Source organism: Anomaloglossus baeobatrachus, unplaced genomic scaffold, assembly GCF_048569485.1.
Source record: "Anomaloglossus baeobatrachus isolate aAnoBae1 unplaced genomic scaffold, aAnoBae1.hap1 Scaffold_1033, whole genome shotgun sequence".
NCBI lineage: Eukaryota > Metazoa > Chordata > Amphibia > Anura > Aromobatidae > Anomaloglossus > Anomaloglossus baeobatrachus.
This window is the reverse complement of record NW_027441863.1, coordinates 1-19,624: the sequence shown is the minus strand read 5'-3', so window position 1 is coordinate 19,624 and position 19,624 is coordinate 1. Positions and strand designations below refer to the sequence as shown.

Genomic DNA, 19,624 nt, shown 5'->3' with positions numbered 1-19,624 from the left:
CTTTCCTTCCCAGCCCCCAAACCCTGCCCTCTGTACCTTTCTCACCACCCGCTTCCCTTCTCCTGTCATCCCCCTACCACCCGGGAAAAAAAGAGATTGCCCCCTCCTTCCACTAGCCCACCCTCCCACCCAAAGAACAACTTCTTCTGCGCAGCTTGTTTTCTAGGCAGCAGCGCTATTGTGATGTCATCGGGGGGCATTGTGACAAGCCGCCAGTGTTCCGTCTCTTCATGTTGTGCACAGTTCAAACGGAAAATACATCAACAGGCAGACTACAGAAAAGCTTACTATCAAAGGTTAGAGGGGGGCTTTCTCAGAGGGCTTTTTACAGTTTTTCTATTCCCAATTAGCCGTTTAAGTGTACTTATTGAAAGTAGTAATTCTTTCATAGGCCGCCCTTTCTTAGTATTTGACGTTCCTTATATTGCGGTATGAGGCTTCGCAGTAGGTTGCAAACATTCATCACCCATGACTGTCCCCAATTGAGCTCAGAAGCTCAATGTCTATCATGACCTCTCTTTTAGAATGTCCAAGAGCAAGCAAACTATTCCTCCAGGAGAGGGCGCCAACAGACTACTAAAGAGATCATCATTACTCAAAGAAAACCCCAAAAACCAATGCATGATAGGAATAAACAGGTAACTTTCTTTGGAGTGGAAGCGGAGAGATCGCACCAGATGCCAATTCTAGATGTTATCACACCTGTGGTCACTGCAGCAGCAGGTGAATCCACTTTGTCCAAAAGGGATCTATTCCATTCAATTGCAAATGATCTAGATAAGACAGAGAACTGCAGCACGGGGACATAGCCGAGTTGGTCAGGTTGAGTGGTGATGAGTTTGCTATTTGGATGAATAAAGAAAGTCAAAAGTGTGAAAGATAAAAAACAAAAGGAGGAAGTGTGAAAAGTGAATGGGCCAAATTGAGGTGCATATGAAGACGTATGCTTTCTTCCAATTCATTAAATCGGGCTAATATGAATCAGGTGAATTGAGTTCTGCTTTTGGAAACTGGGTTAAGAAGGGGTGCACCGTTCCTGGAGGTACTGCAATACCAGGTCAATGCGTGGAGTGGACAGAGCAAGCTCTTTTTCCATCTCCCTGTTCTAAAAATCCATTTAATATATGGTCCCCAGATAGGGGACGTATCAGATATTAAACTGATAAGAACAGATACTACACTTGATCTTAGCCAAAAGGCCGAGAAGCGATAACCAGAATTGGTTTGGGCCTCGAGTGGCACCCTGGCCTATGCCGGACACATCTTGGGGAGAGAGAGCGAGAGGGAGACAAACCCACGCCTACACAAGACATTTTGTCACCCAAGCCAACCCTTGAAAAGGCTGCTTTGCAGAGCCAAAACAAGAAGAATGGTGCGTTTTGCAGCCGCCGCCCACTGCAATGAATCTGAATAACTCCTCCTTTAGGGCGCAAGCAACTCCCCTCCCCCTTGCAGTCTTTCCAATTCACGATACAAAAAGACGGACAGGACAGGTTGCCTGACTTTCCGTCACTGCCACCCTTTGCCATCCTTACCCGTAGAAAGCCCTTTCATCATCCCCAAACCCTAATCTTTTCCCTTTCCTTCCCAGCCCCCAAACCCTGCCCTCTGTACCTTTCTCACCACCCGCTTCCCTTCTCCTGTCATCCCCCTACCACCCGGGAAAAAAAGAGATTGCCCCCTCCTTCCACTAGCCCACCCTCCCACCCAAAGAACAACTTCTTCTGCGCAGCTTGTTTTCTAGGCAGCAGCGCTATTGTGATGTCATCGGGGGGCATTGTGACAAGCCGCCAGTGTTCCGTCTCTTCATGTTGTGCACAGTTCAAACGGAAAATACATCAACAGGCAGACTACAGAAAAGCTTACTATCAAAGGTTAGAGGGGGGCTTTCTCAGAGGGCTTTTTACAGTTTTTCTATTCCCAATTAGCCGTTTAAGTGTACTTATTGAAAGTAGTAATTCTTTCATAGGCCGCCCTTTCTTAGTATTTGACGTTCCTTATATTGCGGTATGAGGCTTCGCAGTAGGTTGCAAACATTCATCACCCATGACTGTCCCCAATTGAGCTCAGAAGCTCAATGTCTATCATGACCTCTCTTTTAGAATGTCCAAGAGCAAGCAAACTATTCCTCCAGGAGAGGGCGCCAACAGACTACTAAAGAGATCATCATTACTCAAAGAAAACCCCAAAAACCAATGCATGATAGGAATAAACAGGTAACTTTCTTTGGAGTGGAAGCGGAGAGATCGCACCAGATGCCAATTCTAGATGTTATCACACCTGTGGTCACTGCAGCAGCAGGTGAATCCACTTTGTCCAAAAGGGATCTATTCCATTCAATTGCAAATGATCTAGATAAGACAGAGAACTGCAGCACGGGGACATAGCCGAGTTGGTCAGGTTGAGTGGTGATGAGTTTGCTATTTGGATGAATAAAGAAAGTCAAAAGTGTGAAAGATAAAAAACAAAAGGAGGAAGTGTGAAAAGTGAATGGGCCAAATTGAGGTGCATATGAAGACGTATGCTTTCTTCCAATTCATTAAATCGGGCTAATATGAATCAGGTGAATTGAGTTCTGCTTTTGGAAACTGGGTTAAGAAGGGGTGCACCGTTCCTGGAGGTACTGCAATACCAGGTCAATGCGTGGAGTGGACAGAGCAAGCTCTTTTTCCATCTCCCTGTTCTAAAAATCCATTTAATATATGGTCCCCAGATAGGGGACGTATCAGATATTAAACTGATAAGAACAGATACTACACTTGATCTTAGCCAAAAGGCCGAGAAGCGATAACCAGAATTGGTTTGGGCCTCGAGTGGCACCCTGGCCTATGCCGGACACATCTTGGGGAGAGAGAGCGAGAGGGAGACAAACCCACGCCTACACAAGACATTTTGTCACCCAAGCCAACCCTTGAAAAGGCTGCTTTGCAGAGCCAAAACAAGAAGAATGGTGCGTTTTGCAGCCGCCGCCCACTGCAATGAATCTGAATAACTCCTCCTTTAGGGCGCAAGCAACTCCCCTCCCCCTTGCAGTCTTTCCAATTCACGATACAAAAAGACGGACAGGACAGGTTGCCTGACTTTCCGTCACTGCCACCCTTTGCCATCCTTACCCGTAGAAAGCCCTTTCATCATCCCCAAACCCTAATCTTTTCCCTTTCCTTCCCAGCCCCCAAACCCTGCCCTCTGTACCTTTCTCACCACCCGCTTCCCTTCTCCTGTCATCCCCCTACCACCCGGGAAAAAAAGAGATTGCCCCCTCCTTCCACTAGCCCACCCTCCCACCCAAAGAACAACTTCTTCTGCGCAGCTTGTTTTCTAGGCAGCAGCGCTATTGTGATGTCATCGGGGGGCATTGTGACAAGCCGCCAGTGTTCCGTCTCTTCATGTTGTGCACAGTTCAAACGGAAAATACATCAACAGGCAGACTACAGAAAAGCTTACTATCAAAGGTTAGAGGGGGGCTTTCTCAGAGGGCTTTTTACAGTTTTTCTATTCCCAATTAGCCGTTTAAGTGTACTTATTGAAAGTAGTAATTCTTTCATAGGCCGCCCTTTCTTAGTATTTGACGTTCCTTATATTGCGGTATGAGGCTTCGCAGTAGGTTGCAAACATTCATCACCCATGACTGTCCCCAATTGAGCTCAGAAGCTCAATGTCTATCATGACCTCTCTTTTAGAATGTCCAAGAGCAAGCAAACTATTCCTCCAGGAGAGGGCGCCAACAGACTACTAAAGAGATCATCATTACTCAAAGAAAACCCCAAAAACCAATGCATGATAGGAATAAACAGGTAACTTTCTTTGGAGTGGAAGCGGAGAGATCGCACCAGATGCCAATTCTAGATGTTATCACACCTGTGGTCACTGCAGCAGCAGGTGAATCCACTTTGTCCAAAAGGGATCTATTCCATTCAATTGCAAATGATCTAGATAAGACAGAGAACTGCAGCACGGGGACATAGCCGAGTTGGTCAGGTTGAGTGGTGATGAGTTTGCTATTTGGATGAATAAAGAAAGTCAAAAGTGTGAAAGATAAAAAACAAAAGGAGGAAGTGTGAAAAGTGAATGGGCCAAATTGAGGTGCATATGAAGACGTATGCTTTCTTCCAATTCATTAAATCGGGCTAATATGAATCAGGTGAATTGAGTTCTGCTTTTGGAAACTGGGTTAAGAAGGGGTGCACCGTTCCTGGAGGTACTGCAATACCAGGTCAATGCGTGGAGTGGACAGAGCAAGCTCTTTTTCCATCTCCCTGTTCTAAAAATCCATTTAATATATGGTCCCCAGATAGGGGACGTATCAGATATTAAACTGATAAGAACAGATACTACACTTGATCTTAGCCAAAAGGCCGAGAAGCGATAACCAGAATTGGTTTGGGCCTCGAGTGGCACCCTGGCCTATGCCGGACACATCTTGGGGAGAGAGAGCGAGAGGGAGACAAACCCACGCCTACACAAGACATTTTGTCACCCAAGCCAACCCTTGAAAAGGCTGCTTTGCAGAGCCAAAACAAGAAGAATGGTGCGTTTTGCAGCCGCCGCCCACTGCAATGAATCTGAATAACTCCTCCTTTAGGGCGCAAGCAACTCCCCTCCCCCTTGCAGTCTTTCCAATTCACGATACAAAAAGACGGACAGGACAGGTTGCCTGACTTTCCGTCACTGCCACCCTTTGCCATCCTTACCCGTAGAAAGCCCTTTCATCATCCCCAAACCCTAATCTTTTCCCTTTCCTTCCCAGCCCCCAAACCCTGCCCTCTGTACCTTTCTCACCACCCGCTTCCCTTCTCCTGTCATCCCCCTACCACCCGGGAAAAAAAGAGATTGCCCCCTCCTTCCACTAGCCCACCCTCCCACCCAAAGAACAACTTCTTCTGCGCAGCTTGTTTTCTAGGCAGCAGCGCTATTGTGATGTCATCGGGGGGCATTGTGACAAGCCGCCAGTGTTCCGTCTCTTCATGTTGTGCACAGTTCAAACGGAAAATACATCAACAGGCAGACTACAGAAAAGCTTACTATCAAAGGTTAGAGGGGGGCTTTCTCAGAGGGCTTTTTACAGTTTTTCTATTCCCAATTAGCCGTTTAAGTGTACTTATTGAAAGTAGTAATTCTTTCATAGGCCGCCCTTTCTTAGTATTTGACGTTCCTTATATTGCGGTATGAGGCTTCGCAGTAGGTTGCAAACATTCATCACCCATGACTGTCCCCAATTGAGCTCAGAAGCTCAATGTCTATCATGACCTCTCTTTTAGAATGTCCAAGAGCAAGCAAACTATTCCTCCAGGAGAGGGCGCCAACAGACTACTAAAGAGATCATCATTACTCAAAGAAAACCCCAAAAACCAATGCATGATAGGAATAAACAGGTAACTTTCTTTGGAGTGGAAGCGGAGAGATCGCACCAGATGCCAATTCTAGATGTTATCACACCTGTGGTCACTGCAGCAGCAGGTGAATCCACTTTGTCCAAAAGGGATCTATTCCATTCAATTGCAAATGATCTAGATAAGACAGAGAACTGCAGCACGGGGACATAGCCGAGTTGGTCAGGTTGAGTGGTGATGAGTTTGCTATTTGGATGAATAAAGAAAGTCAAAAGTGTGAAAGATAAAAAACAAAAGGAGGAAGTGTGAAAAGTGAATGGGCCAAATTGAGGTGCATATGAAGACGTATGCTTTCTTCCAATTCATTAAATCGGGCTAATATGAATCAGGTGAATTGAGTTCTGCTTTTGGAAACTGGGTTAAGAAGGGGTGCACCGTTCCTGGAGGTACTGCAATACCAGGTCAATGCGTGGAGTGGACAGAGCAAGCTCTTTTTCCATCTCCCTGTTCTAAAAATCCATTTAATATATGGTCCCCAGATAGGGGACGTATCAGATATTAAACTGATAAGAACAGATACTACACTTGATCTTAGCCAAAAGGCCGAGAAGCGATAACCAGAATTGGTTTGGGCCTCGAGTGGCACCCTGGCCTATGCCGGACACATCTTGGGGAGAGAGAGCGAGAGGGAGACAAACCCACGCCTACACAAGACATTTTGTCACCCAAGCCAACCCTTGAAAAGGCTGCTTTGCAGAGCCAAAACAAGAAGAATGGTGCGTTTTGCAGCCGCCGCCCACTGCAATGAATCTGAATAACTCCTCCTTTAGGGCGCAAGCAACTCCCCTCCCCCTTGCAGTCTTTCCAATTCACGATACAAAAAGACGGACAGGACAGGTTGCCTGACTTTCCGTCACTGCCACCCTTTGCCATCCTTACCCGTAGAAAGCCCTTTCATCATCCCCAAACCCTAATCTTTTCCCTTTCCTTCCCAGCCCCCAAACCCTGCCCTCTGTACCTTTCTCACCACCCGCTTCCCTTCTCCTGTCATCCCCCTACCACCCGGGAAAAAAAGAGATTGCCCCCTCCTTCCACTAGCCCACCCTCCCACCCAAAGAACAACTTCTTCTGCGCAGCTTGTTTTCTAGGCAGCAGCGCTATTGTGATGTCATCGGGGGGCATTGTGACAAGCCGCCAGTGTTCCGTCTCTTCATGTTGTGCACAGTTCAAACGGAAAATACATCAACAGGCAGACTACAGAAAAGCTTACTATCAAAGGTTAGAGGGGGGCTTTCTCAGAGGGCTTTTTACAGTTTTTCTATTCCCAATTAGCCGTTTAAGTGTACTTATTGAAAGTAGTAATTCTTTCATAGGCCGCCCTTTCTTAGTATTTGACGTTCCTTATATTGCGGTATGAGGCTTCGCAGTAGGTTGCAAACATTCATCACCCATGACTGTCCCCAATTGAGCTCAGAAGCTCAATGTCTATCATGACCTCTCTTTTAGAATGTCCAAGAGCAAGCAAACTATTCCTCCAGGAGAGGGCGCCAACAGACTACTAAAGAGATCATCATTACTCAAAGAAAACCCCAAAAACCAATGCATGATAGGAATAAACAGGTAACTTTCTTTGGAGTGGAAGCGGAGAGATCGCACCAGATGCCAATTCTAGATGTTATCACACCTGTGGTCACTGCAGCAGCAGGTGAATCCACTTTGTCCAAAAGGGATCTATTCCATTCAATTGCAAATGATCTAGATAAGACAGAGAACTGCAGCACGGGGACATAGCCGAGTTGGTCAGGTTGAGTGGTGATGAGTTTGCTATTTGGATGAATAAAGAAAGTCAAAAGTGTGAAAGATAAAAAACAAAAGGAGGAAGTGTGAAAAGTGAATGGGCCAAATTGAGGTGCATATGAAGACGTATGCTTTCTTCCAATTCATTAAATCGGGCTAATATGAATCAGGTGAATTGAGTTCTGCTTTTGGAAACTGGGTTAAGAAGGGGTGCACCGTTCCTGGAGGTACTGCAATACCAGGTCAATGCGTGGAGTGGACAGAGCAAGCTCTTTTTCCATCTCCCTGTTCTAAAAATCCATTTAATATATGGTCCCCAGATAGGGGACGTATCAGATATTAAACTGATAAGAACAGATACTACACTTGATCTTAGCCAAAAGGCCGAGAAGCGATAACCAGAATTGGTTTGGGCCTCGAGTGGCACCCTGGCCTATGCCGGACACATCTTGGGGAGAGAGAGCGAGAGGGAGACAAACCCACGCCTACACAAGACATTTTGTCACCCAAGCCAACCCTTGAAAAGGCTGCTTTGCAGAGCCAAAACAAGAAGAATGGTGCGTTTTGCAGCCGCCGCCCACTGCAATGAATCTGAATAACTCCTCCTTTAGGGCGCAAGCAACTCCCCTCCCCCTTGCAGTCTTTCCAATTCACGATACAAAAAGACGGACAGGACAGGTTGCCTGACTTTCCGTCACTGCCACCCTTTGCCATCCTTACCCGTAGAAAGCCCTTTCATCATCCCCAAACCCTAATCTTTTCCCTTTCCTTCCCAGCCCCCAAACCCTGCCCTCTGTACCTTTCTCACCACCCGCTTCCCTTCTCCTGTCATCCCCCTACCACCCGGGAAAAAAAGAGATTGCCCCCTCCTTCCACTAGCCCACCCTCCCACCCAAAGAACAACTTCTTCTGCGCAGCTTGTTTTCTAGGCAGCAGCGCTATTGTGATGTCATCGGGGGGCATTGTGACAAGCCGCCAGTGTTCCGTCTCTTCATGTTGTGCACAGTTCAAACGGAAAATACATCAACAGGCAGACTACAGAAAAGCTTACTATCAAAGGTTAGAGGGGGGCTTTCTCAGAGGGCTTTTTACAGTTTTTCTATTCCCAATTAGCCGTTTAAGTGTACTTATTGAAAGTAGTAATTCTTTCATAGGCCGCCCTTTCTTAGTATTTGACGTTCCTTATATTGCGGTATGAGGCTTCGCAGTAGGTTGCAAACATTCATCACCCATGACTGTCCCCAATTGAGCTCAGAAGCTCAATGTCTATCATGACCTCTCTTTTAGAATGTCCAAGAGCAAGCAAACTATTCCTCCAGGAGAGGGCGCCAACAGACTACTAAAGAGATCATCATTACTCAAAGAAAACCCCAAAAACCAATGCATGATAGGAATAAACAGGTAACTTTCTTTGGAGTGGAAGCGGAGAGATCGCACCAGATGCCAATTCTAGATGTTATCACACCTGTGGTCACTGCAGCAGCAGGTGAATCCACTTTGTCCAAAAGGGATCTATTCCATTCAATTGCAAATGATCTAGATAAGACAGAGAACTGCAGCACGGGGACATAGCCGAGTTGGTCAGGTTGAGTGGTGATGAGTTTGCTATTTGGATGAATAAAGAAAGTCAAAAGTGTGAAAGATAAAAAACAAAAGGAGGAAGTGTGAAAAGTGAATGGGCCAAATTGAGGTGCATATGAAGACGTATGCTTTCTTCCAATTCATTAAATCGGGCTAATATGAATCAGGTGAATTGAGTTCTGCTTTTGGAAACTGGGTTAAGAAGGGGTGCACCGTTCCTGGAGGTACTGCAATACCAGGTCAATGCGTGGAGTGGACAGAGCAAGCTCTTTTTCCATCTCCCTGTTCTAAAAATCCATTTAATATATGGTCCCCAGATAGGGGACGTATCAGATATTAAACTGATAAGAACAGATACTACACTTGATCTTAGCCAAAAGGCCGAGAAGCGATAACCAGAATTGGTTTGGGCCTCGAGTGGCACCCTGGCCTATGCCGGACACATCTTGGGGAGAGAGAGCGAGAGGGAGACAAACCCACGCCTACACAAGACATTTTGTCACCCAAGCCAACCCTTGAAAAGGCTGCTTTGCAGAGCCAAAACAAGAAGAATGGTGCGTTTTGCAGCCGCCGCCCACTGCAATGAATCTGAATAACTCCTCCTTTAGGGCGCAAGCAACTCCCCTCCCCCTTGCAGTCTTTCCAATTCACGATACAAAAAGACGGACAGGACAGGTTGCCTGACTTTCCGTCACTGCCACCCTTTGCCATCCTTACCCGTAGAAAGCCCTTTCATCATCCCCAAACCCTAATCTTTTCCCTTTCCTTCCCAGCCCCCAAACCCTGCCCTCTGTACCTTTCTCACCACCCGCTTCCCTTCTCCTGTCATCCCCCTACCACCCGGGAAAAAAAGAGATTGCCCCCTCCTTCCACTAGCCCACCCTCCCACCCAAAGAACAACTTCTTCTGCGCAGCTTGTTTTCTAGGCAGCAGCGCTATTGTGATGTCATCGGGGGGCATTGTGACAAGCCGCCAGTGTTCCGTCTCTTCATGTTGTGCACAGTTCAAACGGAAAATACATCAACAGGCAGACTACAGAAAAGCTTACTATCAAAGGTTAGAGGGGGGCTTTCTCAGAGGGCTTTTTACAGTTTTTCTATTCCCAATTAGCCGTTTAAGTGTACTTATTGAAAGTAGTAATTCTTTCATAGGCCGCCCTTTCTTAGTATTTGACGTTCCTTATATTGCGGTATGAGGCTTCGCAGTAGGTTGCAAACATTCATCACCCATGACTGTCCCCAATTGAGCTCAGAAGCTCAATGTCTATCATGACCTCTCTTTTAGAATGTCCAAGAGCAAGCAAACTATTCCTCCAGGAGAGGGCGCCAACAGACTACTAAAGAGATCATCATTACTCAAAGAAAACCCCAAAAACCAATGCATGATAGGAATAAACAGGTAACTTTCTTTGGAGTGGAAGCGGAGAGATCGCACCAGATGCCAATTCTAGATGTTATCACACCTGTGGTCACTGCAGCAGCAGGTGAATCCACTTTGTCCAAAAGGGATCTATTCCATTCAATTGCAAATGATCTAGATAAGACAGAGAACTGCAGCACGGGGACATAGCCGAGTTGGTCAGGTTGAGTGGTGATGAGTTTGCTATTTGGATGAATAAAGAAAGTCAAAAGTGTGAAAGATAAAAAACAAAAGGAGGAAGTGTGAAAAGTGAATGGGCCAAATTGAGGTGCATATGAAGACGTATGCTTTCTTCCAATTCATTAAATCGGGCTAATATGAATCAGGTGAATTGAGTTCTGCTTTTGGAAACTGGGTTAAGAAGGGGTGCACCGTTCCTGGAGGTACTGCAATACCAGGTCAATGCGTGGAGTGGACAGAGCAAGCTCTTTTTCCATCTCCCTGTTCTAAAAATCCATTTAATATATGGTCCCCAGATAGGGGACGTATCAGATATTAAACTGATAAGAACAGATACTACACTTGATCTTAGCCAAAAGGCCGAGAAGCGATAACCAGAATTGGTTTGGGCCTCGAGTGGCACCCTGGCCTATGCCGGACACATCTTGGGGAGAGAGAGCGAGAGGGAGACAAACCCACGCCTACACAAGACATTTTGTCACCCAAGCCAACCCTTGAAAAGGCTGCTTTGCAGAGCCAAAACAAGAAGAATGGTGCGTTTTGCAGCCGCCGCCCACTGCAATGAATCTGAATAACTCCTCCTTTAGGGCGCAAGCAACTCCCCTCCCCCTTGCAGTCTTTCCAATTCACGATACAAAAAGACGGACAGGACAGGTTGCCTGACTTTCCGTCACTGCCACCCTTTGCCATCCTTACCCGTAGAAAGCCCTTTCATCATCCCCAAACCCTAATCTTTTCCCTTTCCTTCCCAGCCCCCAAACCCTGCCCTCTGTACCTTTCTCACCACCCGCTTCCCTTCTCCTGTCATCCCCCTACCACCCGGGAAAAAAAGAGATTGCCCCCTCCTTCCACTAGCCCACCCTCCCACCCAAAGAACAACTTCTTCTGCGCAGCTTGTTTTCTAGGCAGCAGCGCTATTGTGATGTCATCGGGGGGCATTGTGACAAGCCGCCAGTGTTCCGTCTCTTCATGTTGTGCACAGTTCAAACGGAAAATACATCAACAGGCAGACTACAGAAAAGCTTACTATCAAAGGTTAGAGGGGGGCTTTCTCAGAGGGCTTTTTACAGTTTTTCTATTCCCAATTAGCCGTTTAAGTGTACTTATTGAAAGTAGTAATTCTTTCATAGGCCGCCCTTTCTTAGTATTTGACGTTCCTTATATTGCGGTATGAGGCTTCGCAGTAGGTTGCAAACATTCATCACCCATGACTGTCCCCAATTGAGCTCAGAAGCTCAATGTCTATCATGACCTCTCTTTTAGAATGTCCAAGAGCAAGCAAACTATTCCTCCAGGAGAGGGCGCCAACAGACTACTAAAGAGATCATCATTACTCAAAGAAAACCCCAAAAACCAATGCATGATAGGAATAAACAGGTAACTTTCTTTGGAGTGGAAGCGGAGAGATCGCACCAGATGCCAATTCTAGATGTTATCACACCTGTGGTCACTGCAGCAGCAGGTGAATCCACTTTGTCCAAAAGGGATCTATTCCATTCAATTGCAAATGATCTAGATAAGACAGAGAACTGCAGCACGGGGACATAGCCGAGTTGGTCAGGTTGAGTGGTGATGAGTTTGCTATTTGGATGAATAAAGAAAGTCAAAAGTGTGAAAGATAAAAAACAAAAGGAGGAAGTGTGAAAAGTGAATGGGCCAAATTGAGGTGCATATGAAGACGTATGCTTTCTTCCAATTCATTAAATCGGGCTAATATGAATCAGGTGAATTGAGTTCTGCTTTTGGAAACTGGGTTAAGAAGGGGTGCACCGTTCCTGGAGGTACTGCAATACCAGGTCAATGCGTGGAGTGGACAGAGCAAGCTCTTTTTCCATCTCCCTGTTCTAAAAATCCATTTAATATATGGTCCCCAGATAGGGGACGTATCAGATATTAAACTGATAAGAACAGATACTACACTTGATCTTAGCCCAAAGGCCGAGAAGCGATAACCAGAATTGGTTTGGGCCTCGAGTGGCACCCTGGCCTATGCCGGACACATCTTGGGGAGAGAGAGCGAGAGGGAGACAAACCCACGCCTACACAAGACATTTTGTCACCCAAGCCAACCCTTGAAAAGGCTGCTTTGCAGAGCCAAAACAAGAAGAATGGTGCGTTTTGCAGCCGCCGCCCACTGCAATGAATCTGAATAACTCCTCCTTTAGGGCGCAAGCAACTCCCCTCCCCCTTGCAGTCTTTCCAATTCACGATACAAAAAGACGGACAGGACAGGTTGCCTGACTTTCCGTCACTGCCACCCTTTGCCATCCTTACCCGTAGAAAGCCCTTTCATCATCCCCAAACCCTAATCTTTTCCCTTTCCTTCCCAGCCCCCAAACCCTGCCCTCTGTACCTTTCTCACCACCCGCTTCCCTTCTCCTGTCATCCCCCTACCACCCGGGAAAAAAAGAGATTGCCCCCTCCTTCCACTAGCCCACCCTCCCACCCAAAGAACAACTTCTTCTGCGCAGCTTGTTTTCTAGGCAGCAGCGCTATTGTGATGTCATCGGGGGGCATTGTGACAAGCCGCCAGTGTTCCGTCTCTTCATGTTGTGCACAGTTCAAACGGAAAATACATCAACAGGCAGACTACAGAAAAGCTTACTATCAAAGGTTAGAGGGGGGCTTTCTCAGAGGGCTTTTTACAGTTTTTCTATTCCCAATTAGCCGTTTAAGTGTACTTATTGAAAGTAGTAATTCTTTCATAGGCCGCCCTTTCTTAGTATTTGACGTTCCTTATATTGCGGTATGAGGCTTCGCAGTAGGTTGCAAACATTCATCACCCATGACTGTCCCCAATTGAGCTCAGAAGCTCAATGTCTATCATGACCTCTCTTTTAGAATGTCCAAGAGCAAGCAAACTATTCCTCCAGGAGAGGGCGCCAACAGACTACTAAAGAGATCATCATTACTCAAAGAAAACCCCAAAAACCAATGCATGATAGGAATAAACAGGTAACTTTCTTTGGAGTGGAAGCGGAGAGATCGCACCAGATGCCAATTCTAGATGTTATCACACCTGTGGTCACTGCAGCAGCAGGTGAATCCACTTTGTCCAAAAGGGATCTATTCCATTCAATTGCAAATGATCTAGATAAGACAGAGAACTGCAGCACGGGGACATAGCCGAGTTGGTCAGGTTGAGTGGTGATGAGTTTGCTATTTGGATGAATAAAGAAAGTCAAAAGTGTGAAAGATAAAAAACAAAAGGAGGAAGTGTGAAAAGTGAATGGGCCAAATTGAGGTGCATATGAAGACGTATGCTTTCTTCCAATTCATTAAATCGGGCTAATATGAATCAGGTGAATTGAGTTCTGCTTTTGGAAACTGGGTTAAGAAGGGGTGCACCGTTCCTGGAGGTACTGCAATACCAGGTCAATGCGTGGAGTGGACAGAGCAAGCTCTTTTTCCATCTCCCTGTTCTAAAAATCCATTTAATATATGGTCCCCAGATAGGGGACGTATCAGATATTAAACTGATAAGAACAGATACTACACTTGATCTTAGCCAAAAGGCCGAGAAGCGATAACCAGAATTGGTTTGGGCCTCGAGTGGCACCCTGGCCTATGCCGGACACATCTTGGGGAGAGAGAGCGAGAGGGAGACAAACCCACGCCTACACAAGACATTTTGTCACCCAAGCCAACCCTTGAAAAGGCTGCTTTGCAGAGCCAAAACAAGAAGAATGGTGCGTTTTGCAGCCGCCGCCCACTGCAATGAATCTGAATAACTCCTCCTTTAGGGCGCAAGCAACTCCCCTCCCCCTTGCAGTCTTTCCAATTCACGATACAAAAAGACGGACAGGACAGGTTGCCTGACTTTCCGTCACTGCCACCCTTTGCCATCCTTACCCGTAGAAAGCCCTTTCATCATCCCCAAACCCTAATCTTTTCCCTTTCCTTCCCAGCCCCCAAACCCTGCCCTCTGTACCTTTCTCACCACCCGCTTCCCTTCTCCTGTCATCCCCCTACCACCCGGGAAAAAAAGAGATTGCCCCCTCCTTCCACTAGCCCACCCTCCCACCCAAAGAACAACTTCTTCTGCGCAGCTTGTTTTCTAGGCAGCAGCGCTATTGTGATGTCATCGGGGGGCATTGTGACAAGCCGCCAGTGTTCCGTCTCTTCATGTTGTGCACAGTTCAAACGGAAAATACATCAACAGGCAGACTACAGAAAAGCTTACTATCAAAGGTTAGAGGGGGGCTTTCTCAGAGGGCTTTTTACAGTTTTTCTATTCCCAATTAGCCGTTTAAGTGTACTTATTGAAAGTAGTAATTCTTTCATAGGCCGCCCTTTCTTAGTATTTGACGTTCCTTATATTGCGGTATGAGGCTTCGCAGTAGGTTGCAAACATTCATCACCCATGACTGTCCCCAATTGAGCTCAGAAGCTCAATGTCTATCATGACCTCTCTTTTAGAATGTCCAAGAGCAAGCAAACTATTCCTCCAGGAGAGGGCGCCAACAGACTACTAAAGAGATCATCATTACTCAAAGAAAACCCCAAAAACCAATGCATGATAGGAATAAACAGGTAACTTTCTTTGGAGTGGAAGCGGAGAGATCGCACCAGATGCCAATTCTAGATGTTATCACACCTGTGGTCACTGCAGCAGCAGGTGAATCCACTTTGTCCAAAAGGGATCTATTCCATTCAATTGCAAATGATCTAGATAAGACAGAGAACTGCAGCACGGGGACATAGCCGAGTTGGTCAGGTTGAGTGGTGATGAGTTTGCTATTTGGATGAATAAAGAAAGTCAAAAGTGTGAAAGATAAAAAACAAAAGGAGGAAGTGTGAAAAGTGAATGGGCCAAATTGAGGTGCATATGAAGACGTATGCTTTCTTCCAATTCATTAAATCGGGCTAATATGAATCAGGTGAATTGAGTTCTGCTTTTGGAAACTGGGTTAAGAAGGGGTGCACCGTTCCTGGAGGTACTGCAATACCAGGTCAATGCGTGGAGTGGACAGAGCAAGCTCTTTTTCCATCTCCCTGTTCTAAAAATCCATTTAATATATGGTCCCCAGATAGGGGACGTATCAGATATTAAACTGATAAGAACAGATACTACACTTGATCTTAGCCAAAAGGCCGAGAAGCGATAACCAGAATTGGTTTGGGCCTCGAGTGGCACCCTGGCCTATGCCGGACACATCTTGGGGAGAGAGAGCGAGAGGGAGACAAACCCACGCCTACACAAGACATTTTGTCACCCAAGCCAACCCTTGAAAAGGCTGCTTTGCAGAGCCAAAACAAGAAGAATGGTGCGTTTTGCAGCCGCCGCCCACTGCAATGAATCTGAATAACTCCTCCTTTAGGGCGCAAGCAACTCCCCTCCCCCTTGCAGTCTTTCCAATTCACGATACAAAAAGACGGACAGGACAGGTTGCCTGACTTTCCGTCACTGCCACCCTTTGCCATCCTTACCCGTAGAAAGCCCTTTCATCATCCCCAAACCCTAATCTTTTCCCTTTCCTTCCCAGCCCCCAAACCCTGCCCTCTGTACCTTTCTCACCACCCGCTTCCCTTCTCCTGTCATCCCCCTACCACCCGGGAAAAAAAGAGATTGCCCCCTCCTTCCACTAGCCCACCCTCCCACCCAAAGAACAACTTCTTCTGCGCAGCTTGTTTTCTAGGCAGCAGCGCTATTGTGATGTCATCGGGGGGCATTGTGACAAGCCGCCAGTGTTCCGTCTCTTCATGTTGTGCACAGTTCAAACGGAAAATACATCAACAGGCAGACTACAGAAAAGCTTACTATCAAAGGTTAGAGGGGGGCTTTCTCAGAGGGCTTTTTACAGTTTTTCTATTCCCAATTAGCCGTTTAAGTGTACTTATTGAAAGTAGTAATTCTTTCATAGGCCGCCCTTTCTTAGTATTTGACGTTCCTTATATTGCGGTATGAGGCTTCGCAGTAGGTTGCAAACATTCATCACCCATGACTGTCCCCAATTGAGCTCAGAAGCTCAATGTCTATCATGACCTCTCTTTTAGAATGTCCAAGAGCAAGCAAACTATTCCTCCAGGAGAGGGCGCCAACAGACTACTAAAGAGATCATCATTACTCAAAGAAAACCCCAAAAACCAATGCATGATAGGAATAAACAGGTAACTTTCTTTGGAGTGGAAGCGGAGAGATCGCACCAGATGCCAATTCTAGATGTTATCACACCTGTGGTCACTGCAGCAGCAGGTGAATCCACTTTGTCCAAAAGGGATCTATTCCATTCAATTGCAAATGATCTAGATAAGACAGAGAACTGCAGCACGGGGACATAGCCGAGTTGGTCAGGTTGAGTGGTGATGAGTTTGCTATTTGGATGAATAAAGAAAGTCAAAAGTGTGAAAGATAAAAAACAAAAGGAGGAAGTGTGAAAAGTGAATGGGCCAAATTGAGGTGCATATGAAGACGTATGCTTTCTTCCAATTCATTAAATCGGGCTAATATGAATCAGGTGAATTGAGTTCTGCTTTTGGAAACTGGGTTAAGAAGGGGTGCACCGTTCCTGGAGGTACTGCAATACCAGGTCAATGCGTGGAGTGGACAGAGCAAGCTCTTTTTCCATCTCCCTGTTCTAAAAATCCATTTAATATATGGTCCCCAGATAGGGGACGTATCAGATATTAAACTGATAAGAACAGATACTACACTTGATCTTAGCCAAAAGGCCGAGAAGCGATAACCAGAATTGGTTTGGGCCTCGAGTGGCACCCTGGCCTATGCCGGACACATCTTGGGGAGAGAGAGCGAGAGGGAGACAAACCCACGCCTACACAAGACATTTTGTCACCCAAGCCAACCCTTGAAAAGGCTGCTTTGCAGAGCCAAAACAAGAAGAATGGTGCGTTTTGCAGCCGCCGCCCACTGCAATGAATCTGAATAACTCCTCCTTTAGGGCGCAAGCAACTCCCCTCCCCCTTGCAGTCTTTCCAATTCACGATACAAAAAGACGGACAGGACAGGTTGCCTGACTTTCCGTCACTGCCACCCTTTGCCATCCTTACCCGTAGAAAGCCCTTTCATCATCCCCAAACCCTAATCTTTTCCCTTTCCTTCCCAGCCCCCAAACCCTGCCCTCTGTACCTTTCTCACCACCCGCTTCCCTTCTCCTGTCATCCCCCTACCACCCGGGAAAAAAAGAGATTGCCCCCTCCTTCCACTAGCCCACCCTCCCACCCAAAGAACAACTTCTTCTGCGCAGCTTGTTTTCTAGGCAGCAGCGCTATTGTGATGTCATCGGGGGGCATTGTGACAAGCCGCCAGTGTTCCGTCTCTTCATGTTGTGCACAGTTCAAACGGAAAATACATCAACAGGCAGACTACAGAAAAGCTTACTATCAAAGGTTAGAGGGGGGCTTTCTCAGAGGGCTTTTTACAGTTTTTCTATTCCCAATTAGCCGTTTAAGTGTACTTATTGAAAGTAGTAATTCTTTCATAGGCCGCCCTTTCTTAGTATTTGACGTTCCTTATATTGCGGTATGAGGCTTCGCAGTAGGTTGCAAACATTCATCACCCATGACTGTCCCCAATTGAGCTCAGAAGCTCAATGTCTATCATGACCTCTCTTTTAGAATGTCCAAGAGCAAGCAAACTATTCCTCCAGGAGAGGGCGCCAACAGACTACTAAAGAGATCATCATTACTCAAAGAAAACCCCAAAAACCAATGCATGATAGGAATAAACAGGTAACTTTCTTTGGAGTGGAAGCGGAGAGATCGCACCAGATGCCAATTCTAGATGTTATCACACCTGTGGTCACTGCAGCAGCAGGTGAATCCACTTTGTCCAAAAGGGATCTATTCCATTCAATTGCAAATGATCTAGATAAGACAGAGAACTGCAGCACGGGGACATAGCCGAGTTGGTCAGGTTGAGTGGTGATGAGTTTGCTATTTGGATGAATAAAGAAAGTCAAAAGTGTGAAAGATAAAAAACAAAAGGAGGAAGTGTGAAAAGTGAATGGGCCAAATTGAGGTGCATATGAAGACGTATGCTTTCTTCCAATTCATTAAATCGGGCTAATATGAATCAGGTGAATTGAGTTCTGCTTTTGGAAACTGGGTTAAGAAGGGGTGCACCGTTCCTGGAGGTACTGCAATACCAGGTCAATGCGTGGAGTGGACAGAGCAAGCTCTTTTTCCATCTCCCTGTTCTAAAAATCCATTTAATATATGGTCCCCAGATAGGGGACGTATCAGATATTAAACTGATAAGAACAGATACTACACTTGATCTTAGCCAAAAGGCCGAGAAGCGATAACCAGAATTGGTTTGGGCCTCGAGTGGCACCCTGGCCTATGCCGGACACATCTTGGGGAGAGAGAGCGAGAGGGAGACAAACCCACGCCTACACAAGACATTTTGTCACCCAAGCCAACCCTTGAAAAGGCTGCTTTGCAGAGCCAAAACAAGAAGAATGGTGCGTTTTGCAGCCGCCGCCCACTGCAATGAATCTGAATAACTCCTCCTTTAGGGCGCAAGCAACTCCCCTCCCCCTTGCAGTCTTTCCAATTCACGATACAAAAAGACGGACAGGACAGGTTGCCTGACTTTCCGTCACTGCCACCCTTTGCCATCCTTACCCGTAGAAAGCCCTTTCATCATCCCCAAACCCTAATCTTTTCCCTTTCCTTCCCAGCCCCCAAACCCTGCCCTCTGTACCTTTCTCACCACCCGCTTCCCTTCTCCTGTCATCCCCCTACCACCCGGGAAAAAAAGAGATTGCCCCCTCCTTCCACTAGCCCACCCTCCCACCCAAAGAACAACTTCTTCTGCGCAGCTTGTTTTCTAGGCAGCAGCGCTATTGTGATGTCATCGGGGGGCATTGTGACAAGCCGCCAGTGTTCCGTCTCTTCATGTTGTGCACAGTTCAAACGGAAAATACATCAACAGGCAGACTACAGAAAAGCTTACTATCAAAGGTTAGAGGGGGGCTTTCTCAGAGGGCTTTTTACAGTTTTTCTATTCCCAATTAGCCGTTTAAGTGTACTTATTGAAAGTAGTAATTCTTTCATAGGCCGCCCTTTCTTAGTATTTGACGTTCCTTATATTGCGGTATGAGGCTTCGCAGTAGGTTGCAAACATTCATCACCCATGACTGTCCCCAATTGAGCTCAGAAGCTCAATGTCTATCATGACCTCTCTTTTAGAATGTCCAAGAGCAAGCAAACTATTCCTCCAGGAGAGGGCGCCAACAGACTACTAAAGAGATCATCATTACTCAAAGAAAACCCCAAAAACCAATGCATGATAGGAATAAACAGGTAACTTTCTTTGGAGTGGAAGCGGAGAGATCGCACCAGATGCCAATTCT

The 19,624-nt window shown here is 46.4% G+C and overlaps 12 non-coding genes across 12 annotated transcripts; all 12 read right to left on the bottom strand.

Annotated features, from left to right (window-relative positions):
- Positions 1-1,020: 1,020 nt before the first annotated feature.
- LOC142260425 (U2 spliceosomal RNA) lies at positions 1,021-1,211 on the bottom strand. Its single transcript, XR_012728644.1, has one exon. It is a non-coding gene; the product is annotated as a U2 spliceosomal RNA (small nuclear RNA).
- A 1,387-nt stretch (positions 1,212-2,598) lies between these two features.
- On the bottom strand, positions 2,599-2,789 carry LOC142260424 (U2 spliceosomal RNA). The gene has a single exon (XR_012728643.1). It is a non-coding gene; the product is annotated as a U2 spliceosomal RNA (small nuclear RNA).
- Positions 2,790-4,176: 1,387 nt separating this feature from the next.
- LOC142260423 (U2 spliceosomal RNA) lies at positions 4,177-4,367 on the bottom strand. The gene has a single exon (XR_012728642.1). It is a non-coding gene; the product is annotated as a U2 spliceosomal RNA (small nuclear RNA).
- A 1,387-nt stretch (positions 4,368-5,754) lies between these two features.
- Positions 5,755-5,945, bottom strand: LOC142260422 (U2 spliceosomal RNA). The gene has a single exon (XR_012728641.1). It is a non-coding gene; the product is annotated as a U2 spliceosomal RNA (small nuclear RNA).
- Positions 5,946-7,332: 1,387 nt separating this feature from the next.
- LOC142260421 (U2 spliceosomal RNA) lies at positions 7,333-7,523 on the bottom strand. Its single transcript, XR_012728640.1, has one exon. It is a non-coding gene; the product is annotated as a U2 spliceosomal RNA (small nuclear RNA).
- Positions 7,524-8,910: 1,387 nt separating this feature from the next.
- On the bottom strand, positions 8,911-9,101 carry LOC142260419 (U2 spliceosomal RNA). The gene has a single exon (XR_012728639.1). It is a non-coding gene; the product is annotated as a U2 spliceosomal RNA (small nuclear RNA).
- A 1,387-nt stretch (positions 9,102-10,488) lies between these two features.
- On the bottom strand, positions 10,489-10,679 carry LOC142260431 (U2 spliceosomal RNA). The gene has a single exon (XR_012728649.1). It is a non-coding gene; the product is annotated as a U2 spliceosomal RNA (small nuclear RNA).
- Positions 10,680-12,066: 1,387 nt separating this feature from the next.
- Positions 12,067-12,257, bottom strand: LOC142260427 (U2 spliceosomal RNA). Its single transcript, XR_012728645.1, has one exon. It is a non-coding gene; the product is annotated as a U2 spliceosomal RNA (small nuclear RNA).
- A 1,387-nt stretch (positions 12,258-13,644) lies between these two features.
- Positions 13,645-13,835, bottom strand: LOC142260430 (U2 spliceosomal RNA). Its single transcript, XR_012728648.1, has one exon. It is a non-coding gene; the product is annotated as a U2 spliceosomal RNA (small nuclear RNA).
- Positions 13,836-15,222: 1,387 nt separating this feature from the next.
- LOC142260429 (U2 spliceosomal RNA) lies at positions 15,223-15,413 on the bottom strand. The gene has a single exon (XR_012728647.1). It is a non-coding gene; the product is annotated as a U2 spliceosomal RNA (small nuclear RNA).
- A 1,387-nt stretch (positions 15,414-16,800) lies between these two features.
- Positions 16,801-16,991, bottom strand: LOC142260428 (U2 spliceosomal RNA). Its single transcript, XR_012728646.1, has one exon. It is a non-coding gene; the product is annotated as a U2 spliceosomal RNA (small nuclear RNA).
- Positions 16,992-18,378: 1,387 nt separating this feature from the next.
- Positions 18,379-18,569, bottom strand: LOC142260418 (U2 spliceosomal RNA). Its single transcript, XR_012728638.1, has one exon. It is a non-coding gene; the product is annotated as a U2 spliceosomal RNA (small nuclear RNA).
- Positions 18,570-19,624: the final 1,055 nt, after the last annotated feature.